This window comes from Bidens hawaiensis, unplaced genomic scaffold (assembly GCF_021521415.1).
Source record: "Bidens hawaiensis isolate Kalapana, Puna unplaced genomic scaffold, B.hawaiensis_p1.1 tig00025751_1, whole genome shotgun sequence".
Taxonomy (NCBI): Eukaryota; Viridiplantae; Streptophyta; class Magnoliopsida; order Asterales; family Asteraceae; genus Bidens; species Bidens hawaiensis.
The window spans coordinates 33038-53997 of NW_027494116.1; positions in this window are offsets into that span (position 1 = coordinate 33038).

The window sequence follows — 20960 nt, forward strand, 5'->3', positions numbered from 1 at the left end:
TGTTACATAAGTATATATGAAAAGTATATTTACGCATATGTCCCCAAAACGTGGAAAAACAAGTAAAATAGGGGAATGTGGTACTCACCTCAATAGACGAACAATAGCGAATAACAATAAAAATGACGAGAGCGGATCACGCACGTTGACAATAAGGCCTAATAAGGAAGAAGAATATGAAGATACGCTAAGTTAATGAACTATACAGGATAAGTGAGTTCAGCAATTATAATTATAACAATCATCAATTGACAAAAGTACCGTATTAACGCATTTTGTGGAACTAGATTCATATTGTCTTGGGTTGGTGCCTTGGTGTTGGTGATACTGATACAGTGGTTAAGTCAAGTTAATAAGCCCAAAACCAGGGTGTCATGGACCTTTAATTGACGGTATTTTAGAGGTTACAACGGCCCAATTTGTAAAAGCTTGAAACTCTGATTTATATTTATTTACCCTTTAAATTTTGTTTTAAAATAGTATACTCAATAAACTAATGATAATTCAAATTACTGATTGTAAACAACGTTAACATGGTGTGTTGATAGTGTCTCTTGCACTATGCAATTGGTAGGAGCGTTCAACGATATTTGAATCTATTCGAATCGATTTATACGAATTTTGAAATTTTGAAGCTGGATTTAAATTCGAAATATATTTGACAAATTCGATTTGATTCAATTCGAATTCAGAAAAGCTAATTCGAAATTCGATTCGAGAATGAAGTTATTACATCCTAAATATTCAAAGATATTTGAATCGATTCGATTCGAATTCGGTTAAAGAAATCTATTTCAATTTCAAACCACTACAAATCTGAGTTATTAACAACAAACACTACAAGAACATAAAATAAATAAATAATTTAAAGTTATTACATCCTAAATATTCAAAACGGTATTGTCCAATTACATTAGTTATCAACCAAAGTGATGAACTTTCAATTTTTTATTTATATAACTCAAAAGATTTATGTGGTTTATCTTTTATAAGTATGTATATATATAACAAAAATAAAATGTATAATTTGAATTTGAATTTCAAATCGAATCGAATTTAAATTCATAAATTCGTATTCGATTCGAAATTCGATTTCTAAAATCGAATTCGAATGATTGAAAATCGAATTCGAACCTTCAAAATCGAATGCGAGTCGAATCGAATTTCGAGTTATTCAAGTCTGATTTGAATACTAAACACCCCTAGCAATTGGTAATTCAGTTTTGCCAGCTTTGAATACGGTCCAGTTTACGGTTTCAATCTAAAAAATATTTGAACCAAGAAAATCGAACCCGAACCGATAAATAAGCCTACTCACAAGTCACAAACACAGTCTTTTAGTTGGATGCACATTGTTAACAAGAAAACTTAAAAATGTTTTCAAATAATTTCTAGTTCTCAAGTCTTGTTTATTATTTATGAATATCTGTATCAATAAAAAAAATGTTAGTGATCACAAGAGTTGAGAGTAGAGATGTTCAACGAAACCGGTTCCTGGAACCGAACCGGTGGACCCGAACCGGTTCCTACCCGTTTTTTGTAGGAACCGGACCCTATCTGATTCAACCCGATGATCCGTGACTGGTTCTTGCATTTCTGAGTGGGGGCGGGTAGGAACCGGAACCAAACCGGAACCGGTTCTGGAACCGAACCATCCGGAACCGGTTCCTAACCGGTTCTAGCCGTTGGATCGAATATAGCCGTTGGAAATCGTTTTTTTGGCCGTTTTTTGACCGTTGGGGTCAAAAATAGCCGTTTTTTGGCTCCCCCAAGCACCCCACTACTAGTATAAATAGGTATTTGGTGTCATGGGTTCATCACAACACTCAAAATGCAAACCCGAACGCAAAAAAATACAAAAAAACGCTATTACAACGTTTTGAGTTCTCTAATCTCTTGTTTTCTCTTCTTCTATATTCATATTTGTTGTTATGGCTGCCTCACAATCATCGGTTGGTCAAGGTTCCAACGCCGAGCCAAGTTTCGTTCGTATTGTACCTCATAATCGTAATCAAGAGATTTGATGCAATTGGGATTTGGTTGAATTGAGTGATGACCATTCATTGAAGGCTCGGTGCAAGTTTTGTGTAATTTATTTAAACCCACTTTCGAATTCAAATTTGAAGAAACACATCGAAAAACCGTATTGCAAGGCGTTGAAAAAGAACGCCAATTCGCAACAAACGCAAATGGATAGTGAAGGCGGAATATTTACATACCAAATTGATCGAGTTCAAGATCGTATGGCGAAGTTTGTGATTCAAGAAGCTTTGCCGTTTAGCCACTTCGACAACCCTCGCTTAACCGCCATGATTTGAGATACGCTTCAACCACAATACACTCACGTAAGTCGTCATACTCTTAAACGTTATTGTTTAAAATTGTGGAAGAAGGCCAAAGAGGTACTAATTGCATATTTTGAAAATATAAATACGGGAATAAACTTAACTAGTGATGTTTGGTCGGCTCCACATGGTCTACCCGAATATTATCTTGGTGTCACCGCTCATTGGGTAGACCCGTCATCGTGGGAAATGATGAAACGCACCATTGCTTTCGAACTCTTTGAGTATCCACATACGGGAGATAATTTGTTTGAAATTTTAGATTATGTTATAAAAACTTATAAACTAGAAAATAAAATATTTTCAATGGCATTTGATAACGCGTCGAATAATACATCGGCGGTTGATAAATTAAAATTAAAATATACGCCGATTTGCAATGGTGTATTGTAACATCCTAAAATTTATAATGTTGAATAAAGAAAGTTACGTTTAGTGAGTTCGCGTTATTAATTAATTAATATCGAGTAAAGAACGGATCATGGATTTAGATTAATGGAGATGGGTTAAATGAGAATGGGCTTTAGGTCCATGGGCTTTAAGGGATATAAATATCCCCTAAACCAACCTAAAACCCTAAACCCTCATTTCATTTCCATCATAATCTATACACACTCCAAAACACACAACCCGAACCAAGATCCAAAGGCGAGGACCCGAGCTCGTTGGTGCTATATCGTCGTGACGAACCAAAGCAACAAGACCAGCTCGTGTTCGTAGTTCGACTCATTTACGGTACGTTTATATCGAGAACTTGTTCGTTTAGGTTTGGGTTAGTATAGAAATGATAGATCTGTGTTTGTATGGTAAAAACGAATCCAAAAAAGCTAAACTTACTGAAAATGGTTAAGATTTGATGGGTTAATCGATTGATAAAAGAACCCGTAACCTATATGCCTAAATCGCACCCGTTAAACATCGATGTTAGGCCGATTTGATGGTTGGGGTTTGTAGGCGCTGGTCAGACGATTCCGTGGATACCTAAATCGAGTTATTTGGTTAAGAAACGAAGATGATTAAGGACGAACAGTAGCTGCAGCCGACAACTTCGCCTGCAAGCTAAGTTCGCCTGATGAACTTCGCCTGCAAAGCTAAGTTCGCCTGATGACAACTTCGCCTAAAAGCTAAGTTCGCCTGATGACAACTTCGCCTAAAAGCTAAGTTCGCCTGATGACAACTTCGCCTAAAGCTAAGTTCGCCTAAGGTTTAACTTCGCCTAGAGTCAAGTTCGATTAGAAAATAAATTAAAACGATAAGTAAAAGTAATCTAATACTAGGCCACCAGATTAAATCAGGCGAGTATTGATACGTGTAACTTATACAGTCAGCCAAGCTCAGTTAAATAAGGGATTTACAACTATCGGAGGAAGAAGCAGAGTTCAGGTGAGTTTCTAGCCCCATTCCTTGTTATGTTTTCGGGGTTGTGTGCATACTCGATGTGTTGTTAATACATTTATCCTAAGTGATAAAGGTATGCCATATGTGATATATGTGATGGATATGAATGATTGCTTGTCGGTACGCGAACGATCTTCGGATATTGCGCGTACTGTCAGGTTAAAAATGAAGATACGAATATTATATATCGAAGATGTATGAACATTACAAATGAATACTTGTCGGGGCGTGAACGATCTTCGGATATTGCACGTATCGACAAGGGGTATGGTTGTTAAGTGAATGATGTAAAGAACGCCTAGAGTGTTCTTATGCTATAATGTAATTATTGTATATGTGAAGTATGCGTATACAGGTACACGAATGGTATGTGAGTTCTACGTTCGACATAGTAAGTTAGGATGGCAAATCCCTCTAGCTTCTGTCGGACATAGACTCGGCTGGTGATGGCGTAGTTAAGGACTGCGGGCCTTATACGTAATGTAGATGATAGACGTAAACGTAGATAGGGACGGTGGGCCTTATACGTGTTACAGATAATAGACGCCAACGTAGTTAAGGACTACGGACCTTATAAGTATTATTGATAGGCATCAGCATAGGGGAGGACTGCGGACCTCGTACGTGCTATGTATTTGTATTGTGGTAGCATAGGGGAGGACTGTGGACCACGTACGTGCTATGAATTAGGTTGCAGCATAGGAAAGGACTGTGGACCTTATACGTGCTGTATTTGTATTGTGGTAGCATAGGGGAGGACTGCGGACCTCGTACGTGCTATGTATTTGTATTGTGGTAGCATAGGGGAGGACTGCGGACCTCGTACGTGCTATGTATTTGTATTGTGGTAGCATAGGGGAGGACTGTGGACCTCGTACGTGCTATGAATTAGGTTGCAACATAGGGAAGGACTGCGGACCTTGTACGTGTTGTGGATGTAGGATGGTATAGGGAAAGACTGCGGACCTTGCACGTACCATGAATGGTGAACATAGGTAAGTACTGCGGACCTTTTACGTGTTCACGACCTTGGGTACAGGTATAGACGGCGGACTATGAACGTACTCTCGGTAGACTGAGGTTAGTGATTGTAGATATGTATGTATGTATGGTAGTAGTATGTATGTAGAACAGAAGGGTAACTAGTTAAGTATGGATATGTATCTTCGGATATGTATGTATGTGTATGTATTGTATGGCGTCCGATTAACTAGAACTCACTCAGCGTAGCTGACTTTTAGTATGCACGCAGGTGAGTAGAATGAGACAGCTAGCTTGAGCGGGCACATGGTGGGCGAATAGGAGACTGGCATTTGAAGACTCAAGATGTTTTAATGTAATTGACGTTTATTTTGAAAGACAAGAATGTTTAAATAAGGCAAGTTTTGGATTGTTGTAACGTTTTATGAAAGTTTTTATATTCCGCGAAAGTTTTAATGAACTCTGATTTGTAAGAACTGTGTTTATGAGTAAATCCGACGCTAAAGTAAGGCTACCGGGTTCGGGGCCTTACATGTATTTTTTCACTCAAGGTGTGTTGCACATATCATTAATTTAATCGTGCAAGAAGGACTTGCTTCGGATGAGGTTACATCGGTTATAAACGATTTTAGACTAATGATACATGAAGTTTTTAAGAAAAGTAAAAAAAGACAAATGGAATATAGAAAATTTTGTAAAGATACGGGAAGAAAAGCTTTGGGAGCTAATTGGGATGTACCTCATCGATGGAATTCCACTTGCATAATGTTTCAAAGTGCTTTGAAACAAAGAGAAACTTTACAAATGTTTCATTCTAGTCTTGCCAAGAATGATTTGGCAATCCCCTTTTCAAATGAGAAATGGGAAATTATCAATGACTTATCGACTTTTCTTGAAGTTTTTAAAACATCAACTACGAAACTATCGGGAACGTATTATCCGACAAGTCCCTTGGTTCTTTCGGAGTTATTTTTAATCGTTAACAATCTTAAAGAATTTGAAAATAAAAGTCCAATGTTTTCAAACATCATATTACCAATGAAGTTTAAATTAAAAAAATACTTTCTTGAATTGCCACCGGTTTTTACTTGCGCCGTCGCTTTAAACCCAATGTTAAATGTTACGGGGGTTGAATGTGTGATAGACGAAATTTTTTCAGCCTTAGATATGCATGAAGTTGACCCAAACTTTTCAAAAGAGGCAAAAAATGATTTTAACTTGTCACAACTTTATATTTATAAGTTTAATGTTTTGTTAGTTTGTTTTTGAATATTTTAAAACATGTAACCTTTTTTTTTTTAACTTCTTAAAGTAAATAAAATGAATTTTATGTTAATTGTTTTGTTTATTTTTCATGCTATACAAATACGAATCGTAGTTTAGAATCCAAATCGCAAACGAAAAACGAAAAAAAAAACTAAATGCACTTGTGTTGCAAATCCAATGAACAAGTTTACATTGTACAATGGTTACATATTTAACTGATGATGTTCCAACTGATGAAACTCTGCAACTGATGTGTCACTGATTCATATTTTGCATCAGTGACAACAAACTCTGCAACTGATGAATGTTCCCACTGATGAGTATTCCTCATCAGTGGCAACCTTCAGTAGTTGTCATCAGTGGCAGCTTTCCCACTGATTCAACTGATGACTGTTTCCACTGATGAGTATTCCTCATCAGTGGCAGCTTTCCCACTGATGAGTATTCCTCATCAGTGGCAGTCTTCAGTAGTTGTGATCAGTGGCAACCTTCAGTAGTTGTCATCAGTGGCAACATTCAGTAGTTATCATCAGTGGCAACCTTCAGTAGTTATCAACTTGTCATCAGTGGCAACCTTCAGTAGTTGTCTTCAGTGGCAACCTTCAGTAGTTGTCTTCAGTGGCAAACATCTTCAGTAGTTGTCTTTTCTTCATCAGTTAATTGTTTATTTTTATGTTAATTGTTTTTTTTTATTTTTCATGTTATACAAATACGAATCGTAGTTTAGAATCCAAATCGCAAACGAAAAACGAAAAAAAAATAAAAAATTTTACACTGTAACCGGTTGGAACCGGTTACGGTACAGGAACCGGGTTAGGAACCGTTAAGAACCGGTTAGATAGGTTACCGGTTCGAGCCTGGAACCGGTTTAAAATGGGGTTTTGAATATAGGAACCGGTTAGGAACCGGTTCGGTTCCTAGTCCCAAACCGTTTTGAACATGCCTAGTTGAGAGAATGAGAGGTATAGCCCAACATATATCATCCAAAGCCCAATAAATTACTTCTGCTTGGTTATTGTCAAGTCTCATATCTGAAATATATAGAGAGATTTTACGGATATTTCAATTCAATAACACATTAGCACATAATATTGAAAAATATTAAAGAGGCTAATGGCTTTATTTTTCGTTTAGTTGTTAATTATAATAAGATTATAGTTTGTACTTCTCAGTAGTCACTCAGTGCATACGTTTGCTTTTTTAAGATCGTTCAGTTAGTTATATAAATTTGGTTTTCTGTTTTGAGATGATGTATTTGTGATAAGTATATAGGTTAAAAGAAAATACATGTTTGATATTATTCTTTCGAAAAAAATCACTTTATAGTTTATACCTTCACAAAATTGAGAATTAAATATTATATAGATAAAATTTGCAAAAGGAGCATGAGAAAGTCAAAAGGTAAAATAGAATCCAATGCAAACGGTACGAGATAGAATAGCAGGTCGGTGGGTCCTATCAGTTTTTTTTATTACTTTTAAAATGACAGATTTCTTTTTGTGTTTTTGGACATAGAAAATTCTCAAAATAACTCATTTATAAAATGTGGTTCCAAGTTTTTCCTCTCAAATTTAAGTTTTTAACTTTGTTTCTTTGGTATCTCCTCGTCGGCGACACGTTAGCGAACACCGACGATGTGTTAACATAGCATAGGGTTGACAATGCGTTATGTTGCTAACATATGGTAGCAACGATGCGTTAATGTTTAAAGCAGGGGTTCCACGATGCGTTAGTTAATAACGCATCGCTGCTACCCTATGTTAGCAACATAAACGTATCTCGTCGCCGACGACATGTTAGCGAAGCTTTAAACATTAACGCATCGCTGCTACCCTATGTTAGCAACATAACGTATTGTAAACCCTATGTTATGTTGACACATCGTTGGTGTTCGCTAACATGTCGCCGGCGACGAGATACCAAAGGGACAAAGTTAAAAACTTGAATTTGGAGGGGACAAACTTAGAACCACATTCTATAAATTGGCTATTTTGAAAATTTTCTCTTTAAGATATCGCACGCTCTTTGGAGAATCCGTTGTTCCACTTTGATCATACTATATTCTCATAACAAAGCTCATGCTGGCTTCAGAGTTTGGATTAGGGGTTCTCTGAGAAACCATATCGCCAACTGCCACTTGACAGCCGTTGTGCCGCCATAAGAGCAGAATTATCTCGTGTAACACATAGTTGAACGAAAACCACGCTAGGCTCAGGATCTGAACTGACAATCTCGCAAAGCTTAGCTCAATATTTGTTTGTCAATATACACCCAAAGCGATACAAATCTGGATCAAACTTAAGTATTCACTTGAAAACCTAAGTCTTTCTACAACTAGACCACAAGTAGGAATCTATCATCAAATTTCTTTTTTTTTTAGCGGCAAACAAAAAAACGGTTATATTAAAACCACCATGACAAAGATGGCCTAGCCAGAAGCTAAACCACACCACCGAACCACCATTAGGATACAACACAACCAAACAAAACCATATAGTTACACATTAAATCTACTCCACCCCTTCCATGTCAATAACACACTACTCGATCTATTTTTAACCCAAAGAAAACTAAGCACCTTAATATTCCCCACCACCCTTTCCACAATTACCGCCTGGCCGTTAAACACCATCTCGTTTCGCGCCTTCCATAAATACCACATCAAAGCAAGACAAACCGCGTGAAAGAATTTCGCCTTTCTTTTTCATTTTCTATTTTCAAATGTTCGGATTATAATAGTTGGTCAAATATGTTAATAGTTAATAAATTTTATGATCATTATTTTCAATGTCATCAACAAATTCGATTATTTATATTATAATGCAATAAATTGATGAATTGCAAATAATAAAAGTAGAGTATATAAATGTATATAAACAATAAAAATAATAATACTTTTTTATGACAATTGTTGAAAGGAAATATTTTAAATTCAAGTTCACTTTCAAATGGATATAATTATGTTTTCCCACTTAATTGCCAGCTTGCTGATTTCATCATCTTTACAAAGACTTAGGCTGAGGGGTGCGGAGCGCTAGTCAGGGCGCGTGAGGGACTTCGATAGCGCCCCGGGGCGCGAGAGCCACACCACCGGGGCGCGAGAGGGGCGCGAGAGGGGCGCGAGAGCGGAAAACGAGGCAGGCGCCAGGAGGCTCGCGCGCGTGAGTGGCTGTGGGAAATGGGAAAGAGCCGTTGGAAGGCTTTAATAATGAATAAAAATATTTTTTTTTTTTTAACAAAATCATCTATATATATCACAATACATATATCACAATACATATCAAACACAACCATTCTCACATACTACAACCAAAACGAATATCACACACCACACCCAAAACCCAAAATCACCCTATCTTCGAAACCTTTTTTTAAAAACATGTCTGGAAATTGGTACCCAAACCTAGATTGCCGGGTTGGATTCGACCTAAACGTTGCGGGGGAGGAAACGTCTTCACCGCCGAGGAGGCGGCCATTGGGAAGGGACGCCAGGGGGAAAAAACCGGCTGAGGGGGAAGCCGTAAACATCAACGATCTTGTTGAATCCCTCAATAAATTCAACAAAACCCTGGAGGTGGTCTCTGTTGACAAAAAGGAAAAAAAAAGAATGAGAGATTTGGACTTCCTTGCAAGAGACTTCAGCCACCTAAATCCGGTCGACCAAATGCTGATGGAAAAACAAAAGGAACGTATCCGGAAGAGGTTGATCGAAGAAGACGAAGCCGAAGAATAAGAATAATGTTAATGTGTTTTTTTAATTTTTTTTAATTAATGTGTTTTTTTAATTTTTTAGTACTTTAATTTTTTTTATATATTAATGTGTTTTTTTAATTAATGTGTGTTTGTTTAAATAATTACTTGTTTTTTTAATAATACGTTTTTTTAATACATTTATAAAAAAATAAAAAAATAAACCGCTCGCGCCCCCTCTCGCGCCCCTCCACACCATGCCCCGGGGCGCTATCACCACTACCAATACCCATCTTATCAAGTTTCTCTCTCTGCCACACGTCACAATATTATTGGATGGCGCCCCCACTCACGCCCCCTCTCGCGCCCCCCACACCCCTCAGCCTTATATAATTAGTAGAAATTTATTGTTAATTTTGTAGTTTTGTAGTTGATCCAAAGTTCAAATGTTCAATCAAGAAATATATTAAGCATGATTAACAATTTAATTATTAGATTAGGTTGCTAGTAAGATGTGCCAATGGGGGTGGATGGTTTGGTTTAATTTTTTTTTGAACTGCGACTTACGACAACCCAGAACCGGCCAAGATGTGTTGTCTGAACCGGGCCCACAACTTGAACTCCGTATGGTGACGAAGCCACACCCCCAACCGGAGAAACCCGTCTCCTTAGCCGGCCAAAATGGCACCACAGCCTTGACAGTCGGTAAAACCGGGTCGGAATCAAGAATCGAACTTGGGACACCTAGGTCTTCTATCCTCTTCCTGGCCATTGGGACAAGCCCCTCTGGTTAGATGGTTTGGTTTAATTAATTGATCAGTTATCCAAAATTAGCAATCATTTCAACTAAATATCTAAAAATAAACATAATAATTCGCCGTTCAAAAAAATAAAGAATAAACAATATAACATATATTTTACGAAACTATTTTATATATTTTTTACAGAAAGTTAAACTCTTTTTTTTATTTTAAATAATTTTATTTTCACACAAATAAAAGAATCTCAAATTTCAAAATCCTCTAGAATAATTTTTTTTCATTTCTCAAGTTTTCTTGGTTCCACTAATATTAAATGTTAGCTTGGTGTGTTATGATTTGATTTGTGATTAATATTAAAGTTTGCTGTTAGCTTGTCAATAAAAAGTTATGTTTATAGGGGAAAATGATATTCAAGTTTAATTGATAATAAAAAACTTTTGAAATTGGTTTTATAATGAGAACTTAGAAGATATAATTATTGAGTGTGTATTCACTTTAACTCGTGTATCCGGTTTTACTATATAACACTCCTATTTAAATTCACATTATGCGTGAAAATATGTTGGCATGTCACGTTTTCATGACAGTATTATCAGTAAAATTAAATTCTTGCCAAGTAAATTCAATTCATACATAAACCCAAATCGTATATTCCTTATAACTTCCACATGTTTGGCTATTAGTAGATAGTTTACACAAATTTAAAATATGAACTCATGACTCATTTAAACACATAAATAAGCATATCAATGTAAATAATTGTTTTAATTTATCGATAACGGAGATCAAGAATCTCATTATAAACCTTTCAATATGAATTTGTCTTTTCAAAACTAAGCCTTATAAATTATACAACCCCACCATAACACAAGAGTTCACCTCTAGAGTCCTAGTCAATCACATTACACGTACTACAGTGCAATAATACACCAGAAATATTACACCTTTAGTTCAATAATTCGTTTGTTCTTTAATGCTTTAATTTATATACCATGTTTTATAAATTATTTTTACTTTTAATAAACTGAAATTTGTCATTATTTGGATATCTACGTTGAAAAGAATCTTCAAACCAGTGTTGTAAAATCATTAGTCGCTAGTCGGACAGTGAGGTGGAGGCTAAGAATTAATTGGATCTGATTTTAATTTATAACTTTTGATTTTACTATACATGCACACATTCTTATATGTAATTTTCAGTTTTATACATACATAAACACATTTTGGGCGGAAATTGACTGAAATCTAGCTTGATACAGCTGATTTTTGCTGGAATCTAACCGAAACGCTGATTTGGCCAGATTCTCGCAAGAAATCTCGATTTTGGCAAGAACCTCATCATAAAAGGCCGATTAAGTTTGATTAATCCTCATTTTAGCCAGATTTAACCATTGACTGATTAATTAACCAATTAACATAAATTTTATCAATGAAACAATAACCAGTGATTATTATAAAATAATTAACGTTTAGTCGAGATTTTTACAACACAGGTTTAAACACTAATTTTTATTAAACATAAAAAGAAGGAAGTAGGAACGGATAAAATAATAAAATTACTTTGCTTTTGTTGTACGAAGAGGATCGGCAGCCAAGACCTGACACGTGTGTTGCAAAGTGGTGGAGCCCACATGTCCTTGTGTCAGATCACTTTGGTCCATTCACACGCGCCATCATCTACAAATTGGAAGGCTCCGATTCCGACTTCAATTCAATCTATTGCACAAATATAAGGCTGCCATCCCACTACTTTCTAAAATTCTATATTTAATCAAACAAAAATAATATATGTTATGATTAATAGCCAGGGGCGGACCCACCTTAGTGAGATCGGGGTCCCGGGACACCAATCTTTTTTAAAAATATAGTAGAGACAATAGGTTACTTTTTTAAAGGACCCCATAAAAATACTTAGGTGGAACCCATTGTATCAAAGCTTTCTTTGGTGTAGTGGCATACCTTTTCTCTTCCAACTTAAAGGTCACAAGTTCAAGCCTCACTAAGGGTGGGTTTAACATTTTTATTTTGTATTTCTAATTTTTATTTAAACATAGTGTTTTTAAGGGTGGTTTCAACATTTTTATTGAGATTTCTAAATTCTAATTAAAATTAAGGGTTTTATTTGGTTTAAAAGCAATTCTTTTTTGTGTTTTTTTTTATTAAATTCTAATTTAAACTTAAGGTTTTATTTGGTTTAAAAACAATTCTTCAAAGATAATATTATAGAAATCAACAAACAATTTAACGAAAACTTAGATAAGTTAGAAAGAAAGTTTGAGTCTTTATATTCTTTTAACAATATTCTCTCAACCAACCGGAATGGCGACTGCCTCAAAAATTCTAATGTTGGGTGGTGAAAAATGTACACCGAAAAAAAGGGACCCCATTGGATGAAAATCCTGGGTCCGCCACTGTTAATAGCTATGCTGCAGGGCCGTCTCATGGGTAATCTAAATAAGGCAATGGCTTTAGGCCTCTAGATTTATCGGGACTCCATCTTAAACAAGAGTTACATATTAAGAGATTTTGAAAGTAAAGTTCTTTTAATATTAGTAACTTAATGATGAGCCTCAAGCTAACGATGATTGCTCCATATTCATTATCACGGCATATCATTCATATTCTATAACTCATGTATACTCCCTAGTGATCTACGCATACAGAAAAGAAAAAAAAAATCTCAACATTTTAGTTAGTTTTAGGCCTCCGAGGATGTTGAGACTGCCATGTATGCTGGTGGCACAACGTCTTACTTATGGTAGACGATGATATGATTTATAAGAAAAATGTCTGAGACAAACTCTAAAGCTAGAGTGGGATAAGGGAACTCTTCAAGTTAAAAAGTATGATGGTATAACATATAAAAAGATCATCACTATAAAAAAGGTTGTTTGTTGTGGTGGAGTCTCATCATCTCTCCACATCACTATCACGTATGAAACATGATTTAAAACTCTCTTCATTAAAGTCTCGTGGTTTGACGACCCCTTATACGCAGTGTTGGGGTGGCATCGCCCTGCAGCCACCCTTCATGACGCCAACAATATCAAGCCTAAGTGGTCGCCAAAAGCTAAGAAGTAAGAACCCATCATTCTACTTTAACAAAAACTTTTGTACTCCGTATTATTAAAAATCATATTGCTTATGTTTGGTTTTCACAATAACCTATTGATACGTGTCCACAAGGCACTATGATTAACATGTTCTTGTTGTTTAGCTAAATATTAACGGAGTATGACTTTTCAAGTAATAAGTTCTCGTGTTTAAAAAAAAACTAATTAAAAATATGTACCTATCCAGATCATACTGAACCCTATTGAGTAGTGACTAAGGGGTCCATGGTTGTGAATGCATGAAAGGGACGAGTCGGGGCTCAATCCTTGTGGGAGCCATGTGATGTGGTGGTCATATCAAGGCAAATTGGCTCAACGTCGACAATACATATCTACAAATGCTTGGTTATTATTCCAATAAATGATTTCTTGATGAACAAAGTACGATAACAACAAATGCGAATACTAAGAAACCCCGATACATGATGTTTTTGTAAGACCTAAACTGACGAAATAAAGGCTATAAATAGATCCATGAAAAAAAAATTTCAAATGGCTCTATTTTAAGTAAACATATTTGATCTCCCAAGCCCTAGAAAACCAGGTTATTAAAAAAAATCCATCAGGTCACCATCACATAGGTTTTGATACTTTTTTTCATTTAGGTGCGAAATGGGTTTGAAGCGGAGTTGTTTGATTGGTCCATACAATAAAACAAATAAATAAAACATTTTTTTCCGCACAAAGTATTGTGCTTTACTCACGCCATCTTTCAAAAACACATAAAAAACGCCCCTACGTATTAGTGATCGGGGGCGTTTTTGTCCCATATGGATTCGGTGAGTTTTCGCTACAGGGCAAAAGAACTTTTAAATGGGCATAAAAATCTCTTAACAAAAGCCTTAATTGTAAATCAAATATATTAATGGAAAAACGAAATGCTCAACCCCACAAATCCACAATATCAATATTTATGTGATAAATCTTTACACCGAAGACAAAGTCAAATGGTATCTCCAAGAATCAATGCACGTAAAAAGAATGGTAACGTAAGTTACATGAAGCATAGATCACAAGTCTTCATGGAAAAACACCCATCACTAATAAATTATTATTATTATTATTATTACTACTACTAGTGCCACTTTTAGATGTTGTCTCGACGCGTTGTGTAGGTCTTTAATATTGAATGCAGTTTTTCTTCATTCAAGTTTGCTTTCTTCGTTTGTAGAAAATTAGATGTGCATAACGACATCATTTTCTTTTTTGTTACCTATTACATATTTTTAAGTTATTTACATGTATTGCAATATTTATATAATTTGCGCACTACACATTTAAAAGACATCGGTTTCACTTAGTAGTTGTTTCATGCCTTTTGCCTCTCCATTGTTGTTTCAAAAGTTGCTTGCGCCGGCAATTATTTTATCTATTAAATCAAAATGATGCATAAACAATTCTACACAACAAACAAAACACATAATCGAACAACACAAACGCCACAACGACACTAACATAATTGATATTCTTCCTTAAACAAAAGCAAGAGATGATCACCAGACGAAAATGTGGAGGCCAGAGTAAGATAATCACTGGACAAAAGCATAGCGATCGGAGCGAGTGAAAATGCGATCAACAAAACACAAACGATACAAAGATCGTCAGTCAAATGTAATGGAAAACGTGAGAACAAAACACCTGGGAAAACCACGTGGCGAACACTATAAACTTCTTATATAACGGCCGGGCAAACATAGCTGAAAGAACAATATTGTACTCTCAAAAACCCAAGGATCAAATATGCAATACCGACTCTAAGAGACCCGATAGACTAATGATGCAAAATAAATGAAACTTAAGGGACCTAATATGTCAACAATTAAATTAAGATGGGCTAAATATGTGCACATTTGTAGCAATTAGTTTTGGCTTTATATATAGAATAATAATAGTAATTATTATTATTATTTATTGTTCTTATATGTGTGTGCATGAAAAGAACAAAAAGTTTGCATGCTTCACTAACTCTGATTGAAGGTTGTTGGTTTGCACAAATGTGTTAAATTTATTTTCTTGATGGAAGAGGAACGTTTGGCAGCAAGTGAAAGGATTCGCTTGTCCTTATTCCACTTGTGGTTTATAAAATTAACCCGATTAATTAGATTCACACATTAACAATTCTTTTCAACGGTCAAAATCCAAAGTATATCCAACTGCTACAAAAGACGTTTGCTTGGAACGTGTGTAGACGAATCTGGGATTTTATATATCGATCTTGTGTTATTTCGTGTCATGGATATTTTATAAGAAAGTGAATTAAGAGGATATATTATTTTTTATAATACAATATAATCATATGTATACATGTTTACAAGTACTTGACCAAATATACGTGCCAACTTGCCAAGTAGACGAAGAATACAATAATCGATATAACTTTTTGTAAATGATAACCCTTTAATTATGAGAGCAGTTAAAGGCGCTCTTTATAAAAATGGTGTACTTTATAAACGGTAACATCAATCTAGAATGCAAGTATGCAACGTTTTATTCTTAGACTGTTTCAAAAACACTTTCGAGGAAACTCACTACTGTCAGAAAATCCATTAGTTAGGTTTTGAAACTCAGAAGTTAGAGATTTCAAGTTTTAAGTTTTAATTATGAACCAAGAAAGCTAGTTAAAAGTCATGTGTGGGACATTAATTAGATGAATTTGAGGGTAGCAAAGTCAAGGGCCTAAACTATATTGTCTATACACCTAATTATCATAGGCATTGTATTACAACATTCCAAATAATAAAAGTCACTAGAAAGTGATGGTCGTGAAAAGGTTCTTATTATATTTATTATATTCAAATCATAATAAATAGTTTTATTACTTTATTATTTGATCCGTATAAGGTTTTAAGGACAACACTCACATAAATTATTAACTTTTATAACACTAATTTAATTCAAATGATAAAGACTTAAAATGTAGTTTAAAGTTTAAATAAATAATTATGATCCATATAATAATTAGGGCTGGTAATTTGTAAACGAGACATGAATACACGACAGATACCTATATGACTTTAACATGTAACATGTAAGGCCTTAACATGTTTCGTGTACTAAATAGGTATACACAAATTTACTTGTTAATTTTAGTATATAAACATGTAAAATACTTTTTTATCTGTTAACTACATGTTAAGTATCTGGTTAGATTTTTATAATTATATATATATATGTATATATATATATATATATAAGTTAACCTAAGCCCTAAATTCCTAAAACATTCCCACTTTCTGTTTCTTAGCCGTCACCACTCACCACTCACGAACATTCCCTCTCCGGCTTTTGTTTCACTAAACGGGTCGTCAAATATGTGTTTTTAAACAGCTTTTAACGTGTATTATCGTGTTTACCAGGCAGTAACAGGTTCGTGTTCTTGTTTGAGATATATGTACACGATAAGTTTTTATGTTGTGTACAAGTATACACATCTCGTATTCGTATCTTATTATGTATAGGTATACACGATATGTCAGCCCTAATAATAAATATGGAGTATGAAACAACTTAAAATTGCAACATTTTATTCATTTAGAGTGAGTTATATAATTTAAAAGTTAAAAAAATAATCTAAAAATAGAAAACGTGCCATTTTTCAACGTTGTGTGTGTGGCTATAAAATTGGAAACACGGCCGAATTTCTGGTGGTTGTGGGCCATCGTCTCAAGGCTGAAAAGCCTAAAACTATGCTTTCTTACGGCATTAAATTTAGTAAAAATAACATTTTTTTTATTGTTTTCTTTCTTTATTTGGTTATATATTTGTTATAGGTGATTTTTTTTATAAATGTATTATTTTTAAAAGTGTATCATGTAATTAATTTATCTTTAATTCAAGTATAAATCTCTATTATTAATGAGAACTATTTATTAAAGTGTCGATAAATTGTTGCGCACAACAATGTGTCGAAAACAAGTTACATAGTGCGTCTAACTATAATATATTCAATATACGATACGTCTGGTCCATACAAATGGTTTTTTGATGGAGATAAACAATGGTTATTGGCTATGTTAACTCACTTGGGCTATTTAAGTTAACAAATCTCATAATACTTGTCTATTAACTAATCTTAATACACCTAAATTAACCAGTTGCTCAAAATAAAAATACATACAAATTTTTTTAGCCCAATCAACACATTCTTTGTATAATGGGTCATGATGGTCACATATAGGTCCGAGATTTGATGAAATCATCGATGTCAAGTGAATACTGCCAAATGAATAAGCTTGTGATTTAATGAAAAAGGTTACAAACTCAATTTGTATTTAGGCCATGAGTAATGGGCGAGTAAACATGCGACAAAGGGCTAAAAAATCATGGAACACCGCCCCCGGGCGATAAGTGGTGGGTGGGTGGGGGGGGGGGGAGGTATTTGTCGCCTGTTAATGTTGTTTTGGAAATTATCATTATATTCAAATGTGTGTGTAATATATATACATATATATGGGGCTATAACACAATTACACCTCTAAAACAGAAACTCACCATTTGCTGATCGAGCACTATATGACGCAAGTCATCCCATTTTATAGTTCATTCACTACACTAGCCTTAGGGTAGTGTTTATGAGCATGTTTTTATTAGTTCTCTAAATATCTAAACCCGTCCAACAAAACAATATGAGTTGAGCTCATTCATAAATGTTGGATGTGATAGATAATAAATGGTTTAAAAATAATAATAATGTAATAATGTTGATGAGAAATTAGATGATGTGGGTATCTTTGGAGCGGTAGAACAGGGTATGGTCGGGTGGGGTAATTAGAGTTTGAGTGTGAGCTGTAGCGTGTGAGTGACAGTGGTCTGTGAGTGACAGTGGTCCCTTTGCAATTAGACTTGCTTGTTTACAGCTAAGCACTAGTAACCACAATCACAAATTATACCTCCCTTCTTCCACAAGCTTATTATTATTATTATTATTATTATTATTATTATTATTATTATTATTGTTTTAACTACTTTTTTATTCTATTGGATGTAAAATTTGCTTTCTTTTAGTATTATTATTTTACATACATATATGATATATAAATGTTGTTTTAGGGAAAATGGCTAATGTAAATAATTTGTATAATTGAATAGGACTATAGGAGAATTCATTTGGTTGTATTGGTAATTACATTTCTTATTTAAAGGATCTAGGTTCAAATCTTATACGAGTCGTTTTATAAACTATGATTGGGGATCCGTATATTTTATGGTCGGACATGATAAAAGTACTTTATCAATAGAAGGATACTGAAAATTTATAACTGTGGTATAGGTTTAAAAATATAATTAAAACCATACTTTATGAAAATTTTATTAAAAAATTATATTGGTTTATTTTTTAACTAGTATATTAATTTCTTGATTTTTTAAACCCACAATTTCACATTTACAAGAGTAAACAACTAAACACTACACACTCTATCAATAAATTATAGGTAAAAAATATAAGTTTTATTTATATAAAAGATAAAACTATAACCATGATTATTCCCTCCCACATTCATTCCATAAATATATAAAGGTGTATCTAACCATGATTGTTCTCTCCCACTGTCTTTTAACTGTATATAATATTACACTCTACTCCTTAATATATATTGTTTGTACAAAATATACCCCTAATCTAATCTGTAAAGATCCACTTTCTTTTTTTCCTTTCCATTTTGCGCATTAGTCCTTTTCCTTTGAGTTTATGCACTTTGTTTCTTGTAAACTATGCTACGTTTTGATTTAGTTGTATTAAGAAAAGACAATACATTCAAAAATAAAGTTTTAATCTATTTATCACTATACACTAATAATATTGTTATACAATATTTTTAATAATTAGTAGTAAAATTAAAAATAAGAGAATAATAGTTACATAAAGTTGTAAATGAACCGAGCAAACACAAATATAAAATGAAGCAAATTTTGTTTGTATGTGTCGTTCACTTAGAAAACTAACTTCATCATTTTCTTATTTGTGTTGGTTAGTACACTAAACAAATTAGTAGATGCGAAATTGAAAATGATGGCTAGTGAGTAATGGTACTATTAAAAGAAAAGTAATAATAATAGAGGGTCACATTGAATTTCCATAATACACTAAAAAACACTACATTTCTCTCTCATGTTTAATTAAATAATATTTTTTATACCTTTATTATTACAGTTTTCTCTTTTATCTACTCACATCCAATCCAACAAATATTAAAAAATAAATAGGGATAAACAATGGTCCCCAAATTTACAAAAAATCACTACATTTTTTTCTTCACCCTTTAATTTACACTCACAACCACTAAAAACCTCACCCTATAATTTACATATTCTCCTCACATAATTTTAGGGGCTGTGATGTGAATGCAATTATACAAGATATAATTCAGGAGTTAAAGTGACATGTCTAAATATATACGTCAAAATTAATGAGAGAGGTTAAAATTATGTTTCCAATGCCATTTTGTCACTTTCAGATATTATTGTTGATGTTACATAAAATACATGCTATGTTGTAGGTTGTATAGTAATTTTTATATTATATCATGTGTAGGTGTTATAATTTTTTGTGTGATAATTTCCAGAAAAAAAAAATATAAATCATCTTTCATAATTTATATGTACTGATTTTTAAGAAATAGAAGTGGATTAACATATGAATAAACACGAGATTATAAGTACTAATTCCAAGCAATTAAAGTGGTTAAACAAGGGGCCTTAGCCGCCCCTAAACACATAGTCAATCCGTCATTGAGGTTGATATATGTAAAATATCAGATTGAGGGAATGTAAAATACAGATTAAACGAGTTTGCGAGTCATCAAGTTTATGTCAACCTGCTTAATAAAACAGGTTAAATATTTAAACTATAAGATGACCTATCATTATTACTAAACCAACCCCCTCCCCCCCTTCTCAAATAAAAATGTTTCATGTTTAGTTAGTTTTATTTGTTCAAAATAAAAGTCAACTCGAATATAACACGTTTATGAGATATGTATGACAACTAGATACTTGACTATATTCATGCTTTGTTTTGAGTCATGTAAAAAATTACCACCCGCACTAAAAAGTCATCATCAGAGTTTTTTCAAATAAACAGTTTGGACTTTATATAAAGAAAAACTGATAAAACGTATTGAAGCGGTACAAAATACATCTATGCTTGATCCACCTCAATAATGTCTTGCATTTTGTATTTGATCCTTGTATATGTAACGGCACTTATACAGAACCCAATGTTAACTCAGGTTTATCAAATCTTAAACGTTAAAACCTGAAGGACTCAAACTGTACAAATCTTATAACAGTGTGCCAAAACATAAACTTGTGCTTACATACAAAAAGCAAAAGCAGGGGTTAAAAGTGTAACTTCCATATATATATTTGTATTACATAATGATATATTCACTGAGTTTTCAAGTGCC